Source organism: Hemitrygon akajei, chromosome 1, assembly GCF_048418815.1.
Source record: "Hemitrygon akajei chromosome 1, sHemAka1.3, whole genome shotgun sequence".
In the NCBI taxonomy this organism is placed as follows: Eukaryota; Metazoa; Chordata; class Chondrichthyes; order Myliobatiformes; family Dasyatidae; genus Hemitrygon; species Hemitrygon akajei.
The window spans coordinates 176,370,171-176,392,078 of record NC_133124.1 but is presented as its reverse complement, the minus strand read 5'-3'; the positions used below and the strand labels follow the sequence as shown (position 1 = coordinate 176,392,078).

Below are 21,908 nucleotides of genomic sequence, written 5' to 3'. Positions count from 1 at the left end.
TGCTCCATGGAGTTCAAAATAATTTTAATATTTATTTTTACTTTCCCCAATTACTTTATAATTTTATCTTCAAAGGACCTGTGTGTTTAATCCTATCTTTTGTAGGTATGGGAGCCAAATTTTCAAAAATATATCATATTCATTTCTTAGATTGTATGTAATTTTTTCAAGTGGAATACAACTATGTATTTCATTATTCCAACAATCTATAGTTAAATATAAATCAGATTTCCAAGTAACTGCGATAACTTTTTTGACTACTGCCAATGCAATTTTTATAAATTTTTTCTGATACTTATTCAATTTAAGTTTCGGTATTGTCCCTTCAATGTCTCCTAATAAAAATAATACTGAACTATGTGGGAGTTGTACTCCAGTAATTTGTTCCAATAAAAGTCTTAGATTTATCCAAAATGGTTGGATTTTAAAACAAGACCAAGTAGAATGTAAAAAAGTACCAATTTCTTGATTACATCGAAAACATTGGTCAGACATATTTGAATTTAATCTATTTATTTTCTGTGGTGTTATATATAATTGATGTAAAAAATTATATTGTATTAATCTAAGTCGAACATTTATTGTATTTCTCATACTATCAGAACATAATCTTGACCAGTTTTTTCCATCAATTTTAACATTCAAATCAAATTCCCATTTTTGTCTTGATTTATGAATTCCTGATTTAATTGTCTGTTTTTGAATCAAATTATACATACAAGATGTAATTTTTTTAATTTTTCCTTTTCGAATTAATATTTCTATTTCACTAGATTTTGCCATCAACATTGTTTGACCCAGCTTTTCTCGTAAATAGGCTTTTAATTGAAAATAACAATAGAGTATTATTTGATATTTGATATTTATTTTTTAATTGATCAAACGACATCAATATACCTCCTTCAAAACAATCACCTATATATTTAATCCCCTTTTGGAACCAATTATGTAGAAGTTTATTAACCATTGTAAAAGGAATAAGCCTATTTTGAATTAAAGTTCTTTTTGCTAATAAAGATTCTTTATCTCATCGTCCATATTTACCTTATTCCATAAATCAATCAAGTGTCTTAATATAGGAGATTCTTTTTTTTCCCGTATCCATTTAGATTCCCATTTATATATAAAATCTTCTGGTATATTTTCTCTTATCTTATCTAATTCTATTCTAATCCATGCCGGTTTTTCTTCATCAAAAAAAGACACAATAAATCTAAGTTGATTTGCTTTATAATAATTCTTAAAATTTGGAAGTTGTAACCCTCCTAAATCAAATTTACATGTCAATTTTTCCAATGATATTCTTGACATCTTTACTTTCCAAAGAAATTTCCTTACATATTTATTCAGTTGTTGAAAAAACTTCTGAGGTAATTGTATTGGTAAAGTTTGAAATAAATATTGCAATCTAGGAAATATATTCATTTTTACAGCATTAACTCTACCTATTAATGGTATTGGTAACATAATCCATTTATCAAGATCCTCTTTTATTTTTTTTTTAATAATGGCAAATAATTTTGTTTATATTTATCCCGTTTATTGACCATCGAAATTGAGTTACTAATCGACATTGATTATAATTTCCTTTGGTAAGGGGTAAAATTTCACTTTTACCCCAATGGGGGGGGGGTAATGTTGTGTTCTTTTTATTCGCAACATAAGTGGGGGGGTACTCTGTTTTTTTTTCTTATATATTAGTTATCTTTCTTCTATATTTCTTCTTTTTTGCCTGGATGGTTGGGGAGAAACTCATAGCAACATGGAGAATTTTAAAGAGTTCCCAAGGTATTATGAATGATTAATTTACTTAACTTTTTAAGTTTTAATGTTAATGGAATTAATGGACCTGTGAAAAGAAAAAGAGTTTTAACATATATTAAGAAAATGAAAGGAGATATAGCTTTTTTACAAGAAACACATTTAACAGAAACAGAACATAAGAAATTAAAGAGGGATTGGGTTGGAAATGTCATTGCAGCTTCATTTAATTCAAAATCGAGAGGAGTTGCAATTTTGGTTAATAAATCTTTACCAATTAAAATACAAAATGTAATAATTGATTCTGTGGGGAGATATGTGATTATACATTGTCAAATTTTTTTCAGAATTATGGACTTTTATGAACATTTATGCACCAAATGAAAATAATGCAAAATTCATACAAGAAGTTTTTTTGAACTTGCCTGATACACATGATAAAATATTAATAGGTGGAGATTTTAATTTTTGTTTAGATCCAGTTTTCGATAGGTCAACTAAAATTGCTACAAAATCAAAAGTAATAAAACTAACTATCATTAATGAAAGATTTAAACCTGATTGATATATGGAGGAAAATTAATCCAAGAGAAAGAGATTATTCATTTTATTCAAATAGACATAAAACTTACTCAAGGATTGATTTTTTTATTATCAAAAAATATTCAAGATAGAGTGAAAAGTGTGGAATATAAAGCAAGAATACTGTCAGATCATTCCCCCTTGATAATGACAATGATAATGATGGATAAGGAGGAATCGATTTATAGATGGAGATTTAATTCAATTTTATTAAAACGTCAAGATTTTTGTGATTTTATGAAAAAACAGATTCAATTTTTTTGGGATACAAATTTACATTCAGTTGAGGATAAAATTGTATTATGGGAAGCGATGAAAGCATATTTAAGGGGTCAGATTATAAGTTATACATCTAAAATTAAGAAGGAATACATGGCAGAAATAGATCAATTGGAAAAAAGTTATTATAAAGTTAGAAAAAGAATCTCAAAGATATATGACAGAAGAAAAACGAAGAGAAGTTGTTAATAAAAAACTACAATATAATACACTCCAGACATATCGTACAGAAAAAGTAATTATGAGAACTAAACAGAAATATTACGAATTAGGTGAAAGATCACATAAAATTCTTGCTTGGCAGTTGAGACTTGCCTCGCCTTGCAAGTGTCTGGAGCCTCTCCCTGTTTGGAACTGCCTCTCCATGTCCATGACTTCGCTAGGTAGGACCCGCCATCTTGCCGCTACCTAGCGTTGGGAACTGTCTCGTCGTGTCCACGCCTTCGCTAGGAAGGTCCGGCCATCTTGCCGCTACCTGGCGTTGCGCACTGTCTCGTCGTGTTCAGCGTTCTGTGTAATGAGTCCCGGCCCTACCTCCTGTACCCAAGGAGGGGTCCCGGCTCTGTGTACTGTGTAATGAGTCCTGGCCCTACGTCCTGTACCCAAGGAGGGGTCCCGGCTTGGTGTTCCATGTTCCTGTCCTCTCTCGACCAAGGCCCTGTGCTCCCGTCATGTCCATGTGACTCACCCAGCCCAGGAGTACCTTGCCCAGACCAGTGCTGGGATTCCCTCGTACTGTGCTGGGGTTCCCTTGTCCCGTCCAGGAGTCTTTCATCCCGTCCTGTGCCTCTCCTCGTCCTGTAGCCACGTCTTGTCCTCGCCGGGTTCTGGAGTCCGAGCCCGCGTCAAGACCCAGGTTCTGGGTCCTTGTCCAGTCTCTGGCTCGGAGTCCAAGCCCAGACTCCTAGTTCCCAGTTCTATGTCCTGGTTCCGCTATCCTCATCAAGTCCTAGCCCAGGCCTGGAACCCTTGTCTGTGTCATGTCCAGCGTCATTTCTTCCCCACTTTCCTTGCTTCCTTCTCACGCCTAGTCCTGTTCCAGGTAGTTCAGTGTCTGTGTCTTGCTTTTGGGTCCACTCCCAATGCCCTCCCTATGAAACAACACCCCATACCAGACAGTGATGCAGCCTGTCAGAATGCTCTCCACTGTACATTTATTGAAGCTTTTGAGTGTATTTGTTGACATACCAAATCTCTTAAAACTCTTACTGAAGTATAGTCGCTGTCTTGCCTTCTTTATAACTACATCGGTATTGGGATCAGATTGCGTACTCAGATCTTGACACCCTGAAACTTATAACTGCTCACTCTCTCCACTTCTCATCCATCTATGAGGATTGGTTTGTGTTTCTTCGTCTTACCCTTCCTGATGTCCACAATCAGCTCTTTCGTCTTACTGATGTTGAGTGCCAGGTTGTTGCTGTGACACCACTCCACTAGTTGGCATTTCTCACTCCTGTACGCCCTCTCATCACCACCTGAGATTCTACCAACAATGGTTGTATCATCAGCGAATCTATAGACGGTATTTGAGGCCGTCTCCATGTGTCGCCCTGGGAACAGCCCGGAGATGGGAGAGTCCTCTATCGTGCATCTGCTCGGGATGCACAATGAAACACGACTTTTCACCTTTCTCCAAACCCTCTTCGCAAACCCACGGTCCTCAAAGAGCTGAGCTACCGTCTCTCCCCCATGACAGCCGCACAGTGTGGGAGTGACCCCGGGCTGCCAGCCAGAAGCACAACATTGTACATTTCCAGCGAGTCTCGGCTCATCCAGGCCCGCAGAGCCGACGACAACGCAGCTGGTCAGCCGTCGTTTCCCGGAGTTTCATTCCAGTCAAAGGAACAGATAAAATCGTCAGACCCCCAGCTTGCTGTTGTCTAACACCTCTGTGACAGACGACAGGAAGTTCTGGGAGGTTCTGGTGTTCTGGAACTTCCTTTTTGGTGTGTTCCTTCCATCTCACCGGGTCCTGTTTCCCTTTAAATTCCCAGCGCCCAGTTTTATGTTTCCTCAAGGCATTTTGGCTTCGCAGGGTCCCCAACCTCACAGACTTCTCCACATCAATCACTGCAGACCCTGCCGCCACAAGCACCTCCTGTCAATCCGGATCTTGAACTCTGATTGGCAGCGGCTGGTGGTTTCTACAGAATTACAGTTACCCGCGAGCAGGTAAAAGTGGGAGTGACACGCAGATTCAGCGGATCAGATGGAGCTCAGTTTGACTGTGGAGAGTCCGCTGATGAGGAAGCGCCTCTGGAACAGGATGGAGCGGCACTGGGAGTGGAGAGAGAGTCCGTTGGTAAGGGAACGCGTCTGGGCCGTGGTGGGACAGCTCAGTGGCGAGGAGCGGGGAGGGAGTGGGGCTGGACCACGTAGTAAGTGGCTCTGGGCCTGGGGAGGTCGTGACGGACCGGGAAGAAAGTGACTCTTAGACAGACAGAGCATCTGCTGGTGAGGAAGCGCCTCTGTTCAAAGGGGAAGAAGCTGGAAGGTTGAGGAATGGGTCTTCAGGCTTGTGCACCTCCTTCCTGACAGCAGCATCGAGAAGGGAGCACGGCCTGCATGGTGGGAGCGCCCTGATGATGGATATTGCCTTCCTTTGGCAAACCTTCTGAGGATGTCCGCTGGTGGAAGACTTGTACCTGTGATGAAACTGGCTGAGTACCACCGCTCTCTGTAGCCTCTTGTGTTCCTGTGCACTGGCGTGTCCATACCAGGCCGTGATACAACCAGTCAGAATGCTTTCCAACATGCATACAGTTGCAAGAAAATGTGTGCGCCCTTTGCAATTGCCTGGTTTTCTGCATTAATTACTCATAAAATGTGGTCTGATCTTCATCTGGGTCACAATAATAGACAAACACAATCTGCCTAAACTATTAACACACAAACAATTGTACTTTCCATGTCTTTATTGAACACATTTTTAAATCATTCACAGTCCAGGCTGGGAAATGTATGAACCCTTGTATTTAATAACTGGAAAAACCTGCTTCAGCAGCAATAACCTCCACCAGTTGTTTCCTGTAGCTGCTGATCAGACTTGCACAATGAGGAACAGGTGTTTTAGACCATTGCTCCATACAAAACTGTTTCAGTTCATCAATATTTCTGGGAAGCTTTGTGTGATCAGCCCTCTTCAGGTCGTGCCACAGCACCCCAATTGGGTTAAGGTCTGGACTCTGACTTGGCCCTTCCAAAACACAATTTTTCTTCTTTTTAAACCATTTATTCCTGTGTTTTGGATCATTGTCTTGTTGCATTGTCCAACTTTAAACCTTTCCTCATTATTTAAAAAAAGCACTACGAGGTACACCCTCCACCCCTCTTCGCTCCAAAGAAAACACTCCCATTCTGTTATAGGTAACTCAACCCCTCCAGTCCCGGTAACACCCTCATGAATATTTCCTACATCATCTCCAGATTAATAATATCCTTCCTATTGCTGGGTCACCAGAACTCACGCAATTCTCCCAGTACGGTCTCAGCAATGTCTTGTACAACTGTAACATGACGTCCCAACTCCTGTACTCAGTTCCCTGACACATGAGGGCCAAACACCTTCTTCACCGCCCTGTTTATCTGTGTGACCACTGTCAGTGAATTACATTCCTCTACCGCTAGGTGTACCTGTCTGCAACACTTCACAGTTCACACTTTAATATATAACCATATAAACATATAACAATTATAGCACGGAAACAGGCCATCTCGGCCCTTCTAGTCCGTGCCGAACGCTTACTCTCACCTAGTCCCACCTACCTGCACTCAGCCCATAACCCTCCATTCCTTTTCTGATCAAATACCTATTCAAATTTTTTAATGACAAAATCGAATCTGCCTCTACCATTTCTACCTGAAACCCATTCCACACAGCCACCACTCCCCGAGCATGAAGTTCCTCCTCGTGCTACCCCTAAACTTTTTCCCCTCTTGCCATATCCTTCGATGCCCTGACCGATCATGAACTGATCAACTTCCACCTTAAATACACAGACTTGGCTTCCACCGCAGTCTGTGGCAAAGCATTCCACAGATTTACTACTCTGGCTAAAAAAAAAATCCTCTGTTCTAAAGGGTCACCCTTCAGTTTTGAAGCTGTGCCCTCTCGTTCTGGATACCGTCACCACAGGAAACATCCTCTCCACATCCACCCAATCTAGTCCTTTCAACATTCGATAGGTTTCAATGAGATCCCCCGCATTCTTCTAAATTCCAGTGAGCACAGGCCCAAAGATGACAAACGCTCCTCATATGTTAACCCCTTCAGTCATGGAATAATCCTTGTGAACCTCCTCTGGAGTCTCGCCAATGACAACTCATCCCTTCCGAGATCAGGGGACTGAAACTGTCGACAATACAGCAAGTGCGGCCTGACTAGCGTCTTATAAAGGCTCAGCATTGTCTACTTGATATTTGGCCTTGTTTCAAACTCCAATTCTCCAGCTGTGTGTGGAACGATTTAAATTTCAAAAATAAACCTTATTTACAATAAAATGTATATTAAACAAATTTCGTGTCATTTGGTCAATCCAGTAGTTTGAACCATAGCACCATTACCTCTGACGATGAGCGGCCACTTTATCAGGAACCTCCTGTACCTAATAAAGTGGCCGCTGACTGTCTGCTCGTGACCTGCGTCACCCACTGCAAGTTTCGATGTGCCGGGCATTTAGCACACACTGTTGTATCGCGTGATTATCTGAGTTACTGTCCCCAACCCGTCAGCATGAACCAGTCTGCCCTCTCATTAACAAGGCGATTTCTCCAATAGAACCGCCATTTACTGGATGTTTTGTGTTTCTCGCACCATTGTCTGTGTGGGTGGGGCAGAATGGGGAGGGTGGAAGAAGTCGGGAGGGGTGAAGGAAGGCTTTGGAGCGATGAGGAATTGGGGGAAGAGGGTCGATGAAAGGGAAGCCGTGTCCGTTGTGCCCCGTCCCTTTCTCACTCCTTGCCGCTCATTCCGTGACTTTGCCTCTTCAAGGCTGCTCCCTCGGTTCGCTTCAGGGCGGCCATTCCACCCACCCCCCGCTTCCGATGGAACAGTGTTATGAGTTTCCGGATGGTCAGATTCAGTCCGGCCCCCGGACTGGAAGTCAGACGCGATAGGAGAACTGACTTTCGCTGCCGCTGCTCCTCTCGTGTCGGGCGTCCGGGGCGCCAGCGCTCGACCCCAACGGGGAAGCAGTTACAATGGGATCGGCTGCTCCCAAACGAAGAGGAGAGCGCGCCTGGCGGGGAAGGGAGCAACAGGTCGGAGGCGGTGACTGAACTCAGTGGCCAGCCTATGAGAAGGGGGCAGGTGAGGAGGTGATGGCGGCCTGGATCTCTATGAGTATCTGCTTGTCTCTCTGTCTCCATTAACCCTAACCACTTCTTTCTGTCTCCCTACATCTCCATGCTCCCATCTCCCTCCCTCTTTCTCCTCATAGCTCTCGCTCTTGCTCTTCCGCTCTCTCCGTTTCTTGTCTCCCTCATCTGAATCACAAAGATGGCGATTCTCGGTGGAAATCAGTTTGAAGTCCTCGGCTGATGAACCACTGCGGGAGGGGCGGTGAGGAGATAGGGCAAGTGAGGGATCGCACGACCAGTGAGGTAACTGGTCCAGAAAGAGGATCCAGTTCCCGTTTGTATAATTGGCCAGACATCTGCCGCTGCCCGGGATCAATAAGTGCCGGTGAGACCCCGGTAGCGGTGAAGCAATTCGGGTGGGAGTGTTGTCAGAGTCCGTACCACACAGAGTTACAGCGGAACGGAACTGGCCTGCCAGTGCGTCTGTGAATTAGTTAAAGCGAAACAGAGGAGAGCTGAACAAGAGGTGAACAGGATGTGGTGTACATGATACCAGGCGGAGGTGGGGGATGTGAGCAGTGAATAGGGGTTCAGGGAAATCGAGGGAGCAGAGAGAGAGGGGCAGTGTGAGGAGGAGAGAAGTGAAGAGGAGGGGGAATGGGGTGAGGAATAAACAGGGAGAGACATAAGGAGGGAGTGTGGGCTGGAAAAATATCTTGGGGTATTAGGAGGGAGAATGCCCGGGATGGGAAACGAAAGAGAAGAACAGGGGGCAGAAAAATGAGAGAAAGAGAGAGAGAGAGAGAAAAGAAACGTAGATTGGAAAGGGACAAGTTAAGGAAGGTCTACGGAGGATGCGATCTCAAAGACTCTTCACACGGCCTCAGATCACGTGGACAATAAACATAGCCATGACAGGGTGCTTTTTCTTGACCACAGCTCAGCTTTGAATACAATCTTTCCTCAGTTCTGATCAAAAAGCTCCAGAACCGGGGCCTCTGTACCTCCCTCTGCAACTGGATCCTCGACTTACCAAGCTGGAGACCACAGCCTGTGTGGATCGGAAATAACATCTCCACTTCGCTGACAACACCGGCGCCCCTCCGGGATGTGTGCTTAGCCCACTGCTCTACTCCCTCTACACCCTCGACTGTGTGGCCAGGCACAGCTGAAATGCCATCTATACATTTGCAGATTATTATACAACTGGTGTTAGCAGAATCGCAGATGGTGACGCGAGGGCGTACAGGAGCGAGATGTATCAGCTAGTTGTGTCGCGTCACAGCAACAACCTTGCACTCAATCTCAGAACTGATTGTAGACTTCAGAAAAGGTAAGACGAGGGGACACACATCAGTCCTGACAGAGGGATCAGAAGTAGAAAGAGTAAACAATTTCAAGTTCCTGGGTGTCAATATCTCTGAGGATCTAGACTGGGCCCAGCATATCGATGCAACGGCAAAGAAGACGCGGCGGTCTGAATATTTCATTCGGAGTTTGATGAGATTTGGTAAGTCACCAAAGACAGGGAAATTTGTTCAGATATACGTGGAGAACATTCTCACTGGCTGCATCACCGTCTGGTATGGGGGTGGGGTTGCTACTGCACAGGAACGACACAAGCAGCAGAGAGTTGTTCAGTTAGTCAGCTCCATCATGAGCCCAGCCTCTGTAGTATCCAGGACACCTTCACGGAGTGATGATTCAAAAGTTGTCATCTATCATTAAGCTGAAGCCTAGTTCTCATTGCCGCCACGATGAAGAAAGTACAGAAGCGTTAAGACGCACACTGAACGTCAATGTCGGCGATATCGGTATCGTATTTACTGCCTTGCATTTAACCTGTCGTATTGAGACTAGCCCATTGGACGCAGTTAGAGAGAGGGTGTGTGTGTATAAACGGATAGGGATGAAATGGTGGAGGTGTGAGGGGAAGAGCGAGCTGGGAGGACTGTGTGGTAAATGGAGCCGGCGTGTTTGGGGGTGATGCACCATCAATAACTCTCTGAGACGTGAGACGAGATATAGGCTTTTATTTACTGGAAGAAAGAACAAGCAGCAATTGACCACCATGCTACATCCTGGAGACTGAGGGCAGGGCTCAGGCCACAATCGCCTTTATACCGGGGTCTGTGGGAGGAGCCACGGTCAGTGGGAGGAGCCACAGGAGCAGTTAGCGGGGGGGCGTGTCCAGACAGGTATATGTAGTTCACCACAGGGGGTGAGTGTAATGTCATGGCTATGGATGGAAGGTTTGGGTGGGGGATCACGGGGAGAGTTGGGGACGGGTACTGGGCAGAGTTTGCCAGTCTTTGGGCTGTGTCCACAGCTCCCTGAATGAGACAACGTGTGCATATTGTAGTTGAAACATGTAACTGGTAACTTGGTTTATTATTGTCACAGTGAAAAACTTTGTTCTGCACGTCCATCCAGATCATTTCACTACAGCAAGGTACTGCGTCCCTTCGGCCCAGCAAAACTGTGCTAAATTTCTTTTTGCGCCCTCAGAGCTGTTTTCATTGAAAATACTTTGACTGGGCGATGAGGGCGCAGCTTCGTAAACTGATCTTGCTCCTGCTACTGGGTAAGAACTTCTCTTACTTCTCGGAACATGTGTGTGTGTGTGTGTGTGTGTGTGTGTGTGTGTGTGTGTGTGTGTGTGTGTGTGTGTGTGTGTGTGTGTGTGTGTGTGTGTGTGTGTGTGTGTGTGTGTGTGTGTGTGAGAGAGAGAGAGAGAGAGAGAGAGAGAGAGAGAGAGAGAGAGAGTAAAAGATGCAGCAAATGACAGAAAGAATCTGTGTCTGTGGGGCCCCGTTCCCCATTGAGTGATAGTACCCATGAAGGGGCGGAGTGTTGGGAAGAAATTCCGTCGTTTTGGGGTGAATGAGTTAGGATGTCAATGTAAGGGTGAAGGAGAAGGGGCGCGTGTTGTTGACAGGGGAATGTCATGGATTCGGGAAAGGTCAGGGGTCGTGGGGAGAGGTGCTGGTTGATATTGGGCAGAGGTTGCCTGGCTTTCAAGCTGTTCTGGACACTGCATCCGGGTCACTCTCTGCCCCGCTCCGCTCCCTCACCGGTGTTACAGACGCTCCCTCACCGCTATCTTCCCCAACTCTTACCGTTATCACTGGTCATAACGTGGTCTGATGGAAAATTCTCCCCATTTACACAAAGGTTTACCCATATTTATACCCTTCAATATCCCTTTAAAACTCTAACATAACTCTTACCCGAGAACTCTCCCTGAGGGGTCACTATTTGGGACCTGGACAAAGTCCTCGCCTTCCCGACACAAACTTTTATTAATCATGATCTACGCTCCATGCTGGAGACTTGTACTTAATCTACTTTCTCAAATCAGTTCCACTCCGGGTTAACAACATGTTGTCTGGCAGACTTCCTTTTTATTTTATCACATACCAAAGGACGAATAATGTTTAATTCTTGCCTTACAATCTGATATCACACCACGTTTAATTTCTGCCCCTCCATTCCTCTTTCCTGTGTACAGACAGTCCTTCACTAACACTCTCCTTCGCTCCCTGTGTTACAGACAGCTCCCTCGCCACCCTCTACGTGTCCCAGTAGCCTCAGAGGTTGGAGGTCCCGAGTGGCTCCAACGTGACGCTGCACTGCGAAGTTCTGGGGCTGACGGAGCCCCGGGTGATAATCTACCCCTACTGGGTGATCGGCGGGACGGGAGCGGGGGAAGAGGAACGTGTCGTCTACCCGCCCCTAGAGGAATCCCGGCAGGACGCCGCCCTACCTCAGAGTGAGATCGGCGCGGGACTCTCCCTCCAACTCCGACACCTCCGCCCGAGCCACTCCAACACCTACCGCTGCCTTGCGTCCGTTCACCTTCCCGACCGGCAGCTGCTGCTCCGAGGGAACGGGACCGTGCTCCTGGTACGAGGTGAGTCTCCGGTCCCACTGCCCTCGCTCACCGGTAGCTGCCCGCGGATTCCAGCTTCCCTACTGGGATACGATCTTATTTCCTGTCCAGTTTTAATATATAATTTTGCTGACTGCTGGGTTAGATCCCAGTCTCTAACCGGCTCATGGGCAGTACATCTGTGTATCTTTGGATGAATTGTGCAAGTCTGAGGGGATGAGGGAGCTGGAGAATCGCGGTGGGAGAGAGGGAGGGGGGACGCCTGAGGAGGGGAGGGAAGGGAAATGTCATGGACAAGGGTTTAATGGGAGGAAGGACATGGGGAGAAGTGGAAGGGTTAGGCAGAGTTTGCCCGATTTTGGGCTGTGTTTGCCTAACGATAATTGTTTAAAATTTCGTTCCGTGTTCTTTACTGATTCAGCAATAGGCATTCGGGTCCGTATTGACAAACAAAGGGGACAACTGTACACACGTTAAACTACAACAAATTGTTTTATTAGTGTTGTATAACCATGTAATACAAAAAGGAAAACGAAGGGTTAAGGATGTAGCGAAAACAAAACACTTCCCATCCACTGAACGAGCTGATCTGCAGATGCCAGAAGGAATCACAGATCCCACAAACTTCCATCTCTCTCACTGGACGTATTTGTCTCTATCTCCCCCATCTCTTATCATTATCACTGGTCGTAACGTGGTCTGATAGAAACTTCTCCCGACTTACACAAAGATTTACCCGTACTTACACCATTCGATAACCTTCAAAGCTCTAACACAACTCTCACGCTAGAACTCTCCCTAAGGGGTCACAATTTTGTACCTGGACAAAAGCCTCGCATTCCCGACACAAACTTGTATCAATCAGGATCTACTCTCCAGGCTGGAGACTTGTACTCATTCTACTTTCTCAAATCCGTTCCACTCCGGGTTAACACCATGTTGTCTGGCAGACTTCCTTTTTTATTTTAGCACATACCAAGAACGAATAATGTTTAACTCTTTCCTTACAGTCTGATAACACTCCACATTTAATCTCTGCCCTCCATTCCTCTTCCTGTGTACAGACAGTCCTTCACTATTTTCTCCCTCCCTCAAAGTGTTACAGCCGCACCCTATCTAATCTCTCTACCTACTTGCATGTGTTGCAGATGCTCCCTCATTATTCTCCCTCCCTCCTTGTATTACAGACCCTCCCTCACAACTCCCTCTCTACATGTGTTAGACGATTACTCGTCATTCTCCATCCCTCACTGTATTACAGAAACTCACTCTCCACCTCTCTCTCTCCTTCCCTCTATGTGTTACAGACGCACCCTCACCATTCTCCCTCCCTCACGGTGTTACAGACAGCTCCCTCGCCACCCTCTACGTGTCTCAGTGGCCTCAGAGGTTGGAGGTCCCGAGTGGCTCCAACGTGACGCTGCACTGCGAAGTTCTGGGGCTGACGGAACCCCGGGTGATAATCTACCCCTACTGGGTGATCGGCGGGACGGGGGAGGGGGAAGAGAAACGTGTCGTCTACCCGCCCCCAGAGGAATCCCGGCAGGACGCCGCCCTACCTCAGAGTGAGATCGGCGCGGGACTCTCCCTCCAACTCCGACACCTCCGCCCGAGCCACTCAAACACCTACCGCTTCCTGGCGTCCGTTCACCTTCCCGACCGGCAGCTGCTGCTCCGAGGGAACGGGACCGTGCTCCTGGTACGAGGTGAGTCTCCGGTCCCACTGCCCTCGCTCACCGGTAGCTGCCCGCGGATTCCAGCTTCCCTACTGGGATACGATCCCATATCCTGTCCAGTTTTAATATATAATTTTCCTGACTGCTGGGTTAGAACCCAGTCTCTAACCGGCTCATGGGCAGTACATCTGTGTATCTTTGGATGAATTGTGCATGTCTGAGGGGATGAGGGAGCTGGAGAATCGCGGTGGGAGAGAGGGAGGGGGGACGCCAGAGGAGGGGAGGGAAGGGAAATGTCATGGATACGGGTTTAATGGGAGGAAGGACATGGGGAGAAGTGGAAGGGTTAGGCAGAGTTTGCCCGATTTTGGGCTGTGTTTGCCTAACGATAATTGTTTGAAATTTCGTTCCGTGTTCTTTACTGATTCAGCAATAGGCATTCGGGTCCGTATTGACAAACAAAGGGGACAACTGTACACGTGTTAAACTACAACAAATTGTTTCATTAGTGTTGTATAACCATGCAATACAAAAACGAAAACAAAAGGTTAATGATGTAGCGAAAACAAAACACTTCCCGTCCACTGAACGAGCTGATCTGCAGATGCGGGAAGGAATCACAGACCCTCAATCTTTAAATTCTGTTCCTCTCTCACACGACGTCCTTGTCTCTATCTTCCCCAACTTCTACCATTATTACTGGTCGTAACGTGGTCTGCTGGAAATTTCTCCCGACTTACACAAAGTTTTACCCGTATTTATACCCTTCAATATCCCTTTAAAACTCTAACATAACTCTTACTCCAGAACTCTCCCTGATGGGTCACTCTTTGGTGCCTGGACAAAAGCCTCGCCTTCCCGACACAAACTTTTATTCATCATGATCTACGCTCCATGCTGGAGTCTTGTACTCAATCCACTTTCTCAAATCCGTTCCACTCTGGGTTCACACCATGTTGTCTGGCAGACTTCCTTTTTATTTTGACACAAACCAAGAACGAATCATGTTGAACTCTTCCTTTATAATTTAATGTCACGCTAAATTTAATCTCTGCCCCTCCCATCCTCTTCCTGTGTACAGACGTTCCTTCACTCCTCCCTCCCTCCCTGTGTTACAGTCGCTCCCTCACTACTCCCTCCCTCGCTGTGTTACAGACGCTCCCTCACTACTCTCTCCCTCCCTGTGTTACAGTTGCTCCCTCACTACTCCCTGCCTCGCTGTTACAGACGCTCCCTCACTACTCTCTCCCTCCCTGTATTACAGTCGCTCCCTCACTACTCCCTCCCTCGCTGTGTTACAGACGCTCCCTCACTACTCTCTCCCTCGCTGTGTTACAGACGCTCCCTCACTACTCTCTCCCTCCCTGTGTTACAGTCGCTCCCTCACTACTCCCTCCCTCGCTGTGTTACAGACGCTCCCTCACTACTCTCTCCCTCCCTGTGTTACAGTCGCTCCCTCACTACTCCCTCACTCGCTGTGTTACAGTCGCTCCCCCACTACTCCCTCCCTCGCTGTGTTACAGACGCTCCCTCACTACTCTCTCCCTCGCTGTGTTACAGACGCTCCCTCACTACTCTCTCTCCATGTGTTACAGACGCTGGCTCACCGTTCTCCCTCCCTCCCTGTGTTACAGAAACTCCCTCATCCACTTCACTCTCTCCATCGCTCTATGTGTTACAAACGCTCCCTCACCATGTTACAGACAGCTCCCTCGCCACCCTCTCCGTGTCCCAGTGGCCTCTGCGGTTGGAGGTCCCGAGTGGCTCCAACGTGACGCTGCACTGCCAAGTTCTGGGGCTGACGGAGCCCCGGGTGATAATCTACCCCTACTGGGTGATCGGCGGGACGGGAGCGGGGGAAGAGGAACGTGTCGTCTACCCGTCCCCAGAAGAATCCCGGCAGGACGCCGCCCTACCTGAGAGTGAGATCAGCGCGGGACTCTCCCTCCAACTCCGACACCTCCGCCCGAGCCACTCAAACACCTATCGCGCCTGGCGTCCGTTCAGCTTCCCGACCGGCAGCTGCTGCTCCGAGGGAACGGGACCGTGCTCCTGGTACGAGGTGAGTCTCCGGTATCTCTCCCCTCGTTCACTTTCCTCCGCCGCTTCGCTGATTCCTCCTGGGATTGGATCGCATGTCCAGTTCTGTTATTTCATATATATTATCCCGTTGAACGCTCGGATTAGATCCCAGCCTGTAACCCACTCCCAGCAATGTTATTCTATACATAAAACCCTGAACCCTCGGAATACATCCCATCCCTAGCTCGCCTCGGTGAACCGTCTCACTCTGAACTCCGATTTACTCTCAGGTTCTCCCCGGGAGCCATTGCCTCTTTACATCCTGCTCGGCCTGAAGGCGCTCGCACTGCTAGTCCTGACCACCGCGTACCGGCTCCCAAAGAGCAAGAGCGAACCAGCGCACCCAGTTTAGTTCCGTAAAGTGCGGACTCTGAAGCGACGGAGACAGTGGAGAAAAGGCCCCATCACTGCTGGCGGACCCAGGACTCTTCCTTAGTCCGTCCTCCTGCGGCCTGGACTGTGCCAATCACCAACTTTCTCCCACCGACATCTCACTGTCAGGAGAGACCAACAGATTCCCGACAGACCAAAGGACGGCCTTCATCGAGCCGATCATCTTCCAGCAGTACTTGTTGCCTGTCTGTGTGTGATCAGGAAATAGTCTGTTTCTCAGAGAATCCTTACCCTTACGGAAAACGAAGTTGTTGTTAAAATACTGGGTTAACTTGAGGGAGCAGAGGAATGATCACCCTGATAAAAGTTTGTTACAAGACTGTTGGGAACATCACGAGAAGAGTGTTTTTAGTTCTGGGTGGCTGGGTTCTCATCACGTTGGGAATACGGGTTTGCTAGATTATGTAATTTGTCCCACTGTTGCTGTTTCGTTAACCCACCATGATCTTTTCCAATGCATTTAGTTGATTTTAGGTTGCATGATTCAATGAAATCCAAGGATCCTGATATGCCCAAGAGTCTGCTGGTTCATCAGTATGTTAATGCAAATTATTGTGATACGTTAAACATTTTTACTGATGGATCAAAAGATAATTTAACAGGGAATGTCGGTGTGGCTGTGTTTGTGCCTGATTTACAATAAAGTAACAATAAAGAAATGCCTTACTAACTATTTATCAGTGTATAATGCAGAACTGATTGCCATCGTTTTGAGCTTATAGTGGATGGAGGAAATCTGTCCTTGCAAAGTTATAATTTGTTCAGATACTTTTAAAAAGCTTTAAAAACCAACAGAAGGCAGCAAAAAAAAAACGGGTTCTGAGCAAGATGAAATATGAAGGGAAGCTAGCCAATAATATGTAAGAGGGTACAAACTGTTTTCCCCAATATATGGTGGAAGAACTAAACAGTATTTTCCTTCATTCTTCTCTTTAGAAGACAATAGCAGAATGCCAGAAATGCGAGAGTGTCAGGGGGCAGAATGAGTGACGTTGCCATTACGAGGGAGGTGGTGTTTGGGGAACTGACAAGTCTGAAAGTAGAAAGGTCACCTACCAACACTCCAGGATTCTGAACGGGGCTGTGAAGAGACTGTGGAGGCATTTCAAGAATCACTACATTCTGGAACGGGTCCTCGGGACTGATGTCACTCCACTACTTAAGAAGGGATAGAGGCAGAAGAAAGGAAATTGTAGGCCATTTAGCCTGCTTTAGTAGTTGGGAAGATGTTGGACTCCATTACTAAGGACGAGCTTCAGGGTACTTGGATCCACATGATTAAATAGACCAAAATCTGCATCACTTCCATCAGAGGAAACCTTGCCTACAAATCCATTGGAATTCCTTGAGGAGATGACTGACGGTATAGATAAAGGAGAGTCAATCCATATTATTTATTTGGATTTTCAGAAGGCCTTTGACAAGGTGTTGTACATGAGACAGTTTAACAAGTTAAGAGCCCATGGTATTACAGGAAGGATACTTGCTTGGATAGGAGATTGGATACATGGCAGGAAGGAAAGAGTGGGAATAAAGGGGCTGACTGTCTAGATTGTCCGTCTGGCGAATGGCGTCATTCCACAGCGATATACACTTAGGTAACGATCCTGGGATCGGGATGGTGAGGTTTGTCTTTCCGACAACAGCGGCCGGTGACTGCCGAAGTGGGGGTCCTGGAGCGGGAGTCCCGTTGGGGCGAGGGTAGGCGTGGGCGAAGCGTCTGTGTCTTGAAATTGTGCTGAGTCGAGGCTGGAGTTGACTGTCCTCTCTCTCTCTCTCTCTCTCTCTCTCTCTCTCTCTGTCTCTCCCTCTCTCTCTCTGTCTCTCTCTCTCTCTCTCTCTCTCTCTCTCTCTCTCTCTCTCTCTCTCTCTCTCTCTCTCTCTCTCGCTCTCGCTCTCTCTCTCTCTCTCTCCCTCTCTCTCTCTCGAAGATTAAGATGCATGGGATCCACAGTGAATTTAGCCATTTGGTCTCATAGAAGTCAGAGTGGTGGCAGGAGACCCATGTATACTGGTATTCCGTAGGGATCTGTCAGGGTCACACACTGTTGGTGATAATAGAAATATCTTGGAGGAGAATATAGCTGGGTGGTTTGTAGACAGCTCACGGGATGTAGATACGGGTAGAGAAATGGCATATGGAGACCACTTTCCAGATGATTGATAGGGCGGTAAAGAAGGCAAAGTTAAACAAGCTCAGTAAAATGTGTCAGTGATTGAAAACTAACGAGGAGAGTAAAGTCAGAATCAGGATCAGTTTTAAATTCACCCGCATCCGTCGTGAAATCTGTTAACTTCGCAGCAGAAGTACAAAGTAATACATGTTAAAATATAGAAAAATTAATAAATTAAAGCAACTTCATATATGTATATTGAATATTTACATGAAAAAAACAGCACAAAAACAGAAATAATAAAATTGCATCGGTTCAAAGTCAATTTAGAAATCAGATGGCAGAGGTGAGAAGCAGTCCCCGGATTTGTTAAGTGCGGGTCATCAGTGCACAGTGAGAAACACGAAATACAGTTTTTCCGCCCAGTTGGTGACGTTAAAGATCGGAATCAGGAATATAACAAGCTGTACCAATCAGCACTGTCGGTTGTGTTTCAGAGCCTCTTTAATTGGAGCAGATCAGCCGGCGCCTCTCCACAGCGGCAGTGATGGTGTTTGGAGCGGCTGCTCCCTTCGGGCCTGGCATCATCCCACAACTGAATACCCTCAGGTAAAGGTCCCGGGATCGTGACGGTGGGGCTGTGCTGGTGGACACTACCGGACCGTTGTTGCCAAGACGGGGACGTTGTGATGGGTCGGGTCGGGTCAGCGACGGGGACAGATACCAGTACCGGCGACGCTTCACACACAGGGATTGGGGGGGGGGGGGGGGGTCGGTGGGAGAGAAAGAGTCTGTGTGCCGGGAAACTGTGCTGAGCCAGGATCGGGTTTATACGAGAAACGGGACTGTCCACACTTTCTCTGAGAGTAAAGTCCTTTACTAATCGAAAAAAATCGGAAAGATTTGGCAACACAACCTCGCCACCCTCTGGTCCGGCAGCACCAGAGGTCGATAAGATGCGGAGAGATTCTGATCTATTACTCCGTTTCTCTGTTCATGTATACTGAACAGCGAACAGGGGACCCCGCGCACCCATCATACAAACTCTTCTCCCTCCTGCCGTCTGGGAAAAGGCACTGAAGCATTCGGGCTCTCACGACCAGACTATGTAACAGTTTCTTCCCCCAAGCTATCAGACTCCTCAATGCCCGAAGCCTGGATTGACACCTTGCCCTATTGTCCTGTTTATTATTTATTGTAATGCCTGCAATGTTTTGTGAACTTTATGCAGTCCTGGGTAGCTCTGTAGTCTAGTGTCGTATTTTTTTTTTACCCCTTATGTTGTTTTATTTACGTAGTTCAGTTTAGTTTGTGTACTGCGTCATGTAACATCATGGTCCTGCAAAAACGTTGTCTCATTTTTACTATGTATTTTTAAAAGTGTCTTGATTTGAAGTGCGTCTTGGACGCCTGACAGCTCAATGATAAAATACCTCACAGTTCGTGTATCAACCAGAGCGGCTGGGATGCGGGGAGGGGCTGGGGCGGGATTAAAGCGAGGTTCCTATCGGCTGTTCAGGTAATCCCGCCCATCTAGAGCCCACCTAGCAACACACACAAAATGCTGGTGGAACGCAGCAGGCCAGGCACCATCTATAGGGAGAAGCACTGTCGACGTTTCGGACCGAGACCCTTCGTCAGGACTAACTGAAAGGAAAGATAGTAAGGGATATGAAAGTGGGAGGGGGAGTCTGAAATGATAGGAGGAGACAGGAGGGGGAGGAATGAAGCTAAGAGCTGGAAAGGTGATTGATCAGCCTTCACCCTGATGGCATGAACATTGATTTCTCTAACTTCCGGTAATGCCCCTCCTATCCTTCTTACCCCATCCCTGACATACTTATTTTCCTTTTTTCTCTCTCTCTCTGCCCCTCTCAAAATCAGTCCTTGCTGTTCTCCATCTCCCTCTGGTGCTCCCCTTCCCCTTTCTTTTTCCCTAAGCCTCCTGTCCCCTGAATTCTCCAATTTCAGGTAATTCCCTCCCTCTCTCTTTCTCCCATCCGTTTCACCCTGCCTCCTCCTCCTGCAGCTGCCTATTACCTCTCTCACGATTCTGCCATCGTCTACTACACGTAGTGCTTTCCCCTTACATTCCTTCTTCACCTTTCCTACCTATCCCCTCCCGCACCCCTTGATCTTTCCTCTTACTGGGTTTTCACACGGCACTTAACAGCTTCTCCTTCCCACACTCCCCCCACCTTCTTTATGGGGCCCCTGCCCCCTCCCCCTTCAGTCCTGACGAAGGGTCTCGGCCCGAAACGTTTCCATGGATAATGCCCAACCTGAGTTCCTCCAGCGTGTTGTGTGTTTTGCCATGATCCTTTCCCTCTCTAGCTCTGTATCCCATTTGCCAATCACCTTTCCAGCTCTCAGCTTCACCCTCCTCCTGTCTTCTCCTATCATTTTGTATTCCCCCTCCCCCTATCATATCCCTTACTATCTTTTCTTCTAGTTTGTCCTGACAAAGGGCCTCGGCCCGAAACGTCGACAGTGCTTCTCCCTATAGATGCTGCCTGGCCTGTTGTGTTCCACCAGCATTTTGTGTGTGTTGCTTGATTCGAACCATTATCTCTGGTCTTGAATTCTGGTGCTCATGCCACGAAACCAGTGAGGGGAGAGTGGGTGGTCAGAGACAAAGGAGAGGGAGGGAGAGAGGAGGAGAGGTGGTAGCATGGGGGGAGGCAGAGAGTGAGTAGACAAGGAGGGGAAAAGGGGCAGGAAGTCAGAGTGGTAAAATAAGTAAAGTAAGGGCAATGCAGGGAAAGGGTGGCAGATTTAAGAAGGACGTACAAACATCTTACAGACCACGTTGAATTGAACTCTGAATTCTTACACCCCGAGCTGGCCGCTACACTATGGTGATGCGTCGCCTTGTGAGGAGAACAGACATTGGCATCCTTGGCCACTGGGTGTATGTGGTTCGACCAGGACAAGTGGTGATGTTCATTTCTGGGAACCTAAAACTCTCAACAGGGACAGGAACATGTACTCTGCCCACTTCCTAGAGTCAATGGCCATCTCCTTCATCCCCTTCTCCCTGACTGGGCAGGGAGATCAGATCTTTACTGATGAATCACAGTAGTTATTTAATAAGCTGCGTAACCAGGTACAATAAAGGTAATCAGATTATATAGAGCAGAGAACAGGCCCGTCGGCCCAGCTGATCCATGTTGAGTGAATTGTGTACCTGGGTTGGTCCCATTTCTCTGCCTTGGGCCCATGTCCCTCTAACCCTTTCCTAACAATGTACGTGTCCAAGTGTCTCTTAAATATTGTTATTGTACCTGTCACTATCACTTCCTCTCATTCCATTTACTCACCACCCTCTGCATGAATTCTTTAACCATCAGTCTCTTTAAATCTTTCACTGGAGTCCCGTGCCCTCTAGTTTTAAACTTCTGTTACGTAACCTCTTAACCAGGTAACTTACCAGCAAAGATAGCGGGATCAGCTGAGTCGGAAGCTACTATTTTCAAACGTTTTATTCAACAAGGGGCACAAACGTATGGTTAATACAAAACATTCAGATCATATACATCGTCAAACTGAATCTAAAACACCGGTGTAATAATAATCATTCAAAACACAAGCACGATTGTTGTCTAGGGGTAATGTAGATTTTAGATCGTTTGCTGGATATCTAAAAGTCTTTTTAGATCACTGCAGTTCCACCCGCTGCCACCGGTGGTGTCGCGTTGGTGCACGTTTGTTAGAGAGAGAGGGACAAGAGGTATTAGACTGTTTCACCTGGTCGGATCCTTGCGGAACACCGCTGTGGGATCAGAAGCACCGGCGCTCCGGTTGCTAGTTCAAAGCGACTGTCCAATG

The 21,908-nt window shown here is 46.7% G+C and overlaps 1 long non-coding RNA gene across 1 annotated transcript; it reads left to right on the top strand.

Moving 5' to 3' along the window:
- Positions 1–15,488: 15,488 nt before the first annotated feature.
- LOC140737520 (uncharacterized) lies at positions 15,489–16,625 on the top strand. Its single transcript, XR_012101192.1, has 2 exons — positions 15,489–15,553; positions 15,804–16,625. It is a non-coding gene; the product is annotated as an uncharacterized lncRNA (long non-coding RNA).
- Positions 16,626–21,908: the final 5,283 nt, after the last annotated feature.